Source organism: Megascapheus bottae, chromosome 4 (genome assembly GCF_031878675.1).
Source record: "Megascapheus bottae isolate mThoBot1 chromosome 4, mThoBot2.hap1, whole genome shotgun sequence".
NCBI lineage: Eukaryota > Metazoa > Chordata > Mammalia > Rodentia > Geomyidae > Megascapheus > Megascapheus bottae.
The window spans coordinates 21339612-21342053 of NC_143512.1; positions in this window are offsets into that span (position 1 = coordinate 21339612).

Here is a 2442-nt window from a genome sequence, read left to right on the forward strand (position 1 = left end):
CCCCTCAGCTTGTTTTCCCCCATTCCCTATCCAATTTCAAATAACCACGTACAAATATACCCAATATATCAGATAACAAAGTAAGATACTGTAACAATATGAGATAATCAAGGGATAGCAAAGGAGATGAGAGATAACATACTACATTAAGGAAAAGAATTACTCATTATATGGCTTTTGTTTTTATATCCTAGAGGTCCTTTCATTTAGCATCATAATGTATGGCCTTGTGTATCTACATTTTGTTTATTGCAAATCTCTGCTAGGAGAGACCATGGTTTCTACTGACTATGACAAATGAGGGAAAACATTGAGCCTATCTTCCTTTGAGTCTGGTTTACTTCACTTAATATGATTTTTTCTAAGTCTTTCCATTTTCTAACAAATGGGGCTATGTCATTCTTTCTGACAGCAGCATAGAATTCCATTGTGTACAAATACAACATCTTGTTGATCCATTCATCAACTGAGGGACTGTCGGGGTCCTTCATCCCCAGTCCTCTCTACTAGTAGAGGGATGGGGAGAAACACACCCCGACCAGGCCAAGCCGCAAGAGGAAGGGGCCCACTGTCCTCCTGCACCCAGCCTTCTTACCCCGGAGCACGAACAGAGACGCCACGCAGCTTCATCAAGGCAGGAAGATCTCTCTCTCTCTTTATGCCCTAAATCCCTCCTCCTTATATTGGGTGAGGGAACCAATCACTATACAAGATGGACAGGACAAAGAGATCCATGTGTTTTATCCCTACTACAAGCCTCAGCAGAAAGTTATTAGACATGGCATTACTCAGCCCCCAACAAGGGACATCTGGGTTGGTTCCATATCTTTGCTATGGTAAATAGTGCTGCAATGAACATCATTGTGCTAGTGGATTTATTCTGGCCTTGTTTATGGACAATTGTGTAAATGTCTAGTAGTGGAATTGCTGGGTCATAGGGGAATTCTATGTTTAGTCTTTTGAGGAACTGCCATACTGCTTTCCATAGTGGTTGAACAAGTTTGCACTCCCACCAGCAGTGTAGTAGTGATCCCTCTTAGCCACACCCCCTCCCACATCTGTTGTTACTAGTTTTCTTGATCCTGGCCATTCTTACTGGAGTGAGGTGGAATCTTAGAGTTGTTTTGATTTGCATTTCTTTTATGACCAGAGATGTTGAGCATTTCTACATGTGTCTATAGGCCATTTTTGTTTCTTCTTCAGAGAAGACTCTCTTTAAGTCTTTAGCCCATTTTTTAATGGGATGGTTGTTTCTTTGGAGATTAGTTTTGGGGTGATTCAATTTTTTGAGCTGTTGATATATTTTAGATAAGAGGCCTTTATCCGTTGTGTGGTTGGTGAAGATCTTCTCCCATTCTGTAGGCTTCCTAATTAACTTACTAGCTGTGTCCTTTGCCATACAAAAGCTCTACAGTTTAATGCAGTCCCACTTATCCAGCCTTTCTCTGATTTGTGATTCTTGGTCCTTATTAAGAAAGTTCCACCTGTGCCAAAGAGGCCTACTATATCTCCTATTCCTTCTTGTAAAGTTTTCAGTGTGTCAGCTTTTACCTCCAGGTCTTTGATCCATTTGGAGTTAATTCTAGTGCAGGGTGACAAAGAAGGATCCAACTTTAGTTTTCTGCAGGTGCTTATACAGTTCTGCCAGCACCACTTGTTGAAGAGGCTGTCTTTCTTCCATTCTATTTTTTTGGCTTCCTTGTCAAAGATTAGGTGGCCATAGGTCTGTGGTTAATATCTGGGTCCTCAGTTCTATTCCATTGGTCTTCAGGCCTGTTCTTGTGCTAGTACCAAGCTGTTTTGATAAGTATAGCTCTGTAGTCTAAAGTTTGGTATTGAAATTCCTCCTGCGCTGTTCTTTCTGCTAAGAAGTGTTTTTGCTATGCGCAGTCTTTTATTATTCCATATGAAATTTTGAATTGCCTCTACTATTTCGTTAAAGAATGACATTGGAATACTGATGGGTATTGTGTTGAATTTGTAGATAGCCCTTGGCAAGATTGTCATTTTCACGATATTGATTCCTCCAATCCAGGAGCATGGGAGGTTTTTCCATTTCCTTAGTTCTGCTTTAATTTCCTTTTTCAGAGTTTTAAAGTTTTCATCAAAAAGGTCCTTTATATTCTTAGTTAAGGTAATTCCTAGGTACTTTATTTTCTTTGCGGCTATTGCAAAAGGAGTCGCTTTCGTGATTGTTGCCTCATTCCTCTCACTGTTGGCGTAGAGGAAGGCAGTTCATTTTTGAGGGTTAATTTTATAGCCTGCTACCCTTCCAAAGTTTTGAATCAGCTCAAGGTGCTTAGGAGTAGAGTCTATAAGATTCTTTAAATACAGGATCATATCATCTGCAAAGACGGAAAGTTTTACTTCCTCTTTCCCTAGTTGGATCCCCTTTACCCTTGCTTCTTGCCTTATTGCACTGGCTAGGAATTCTAATACTAT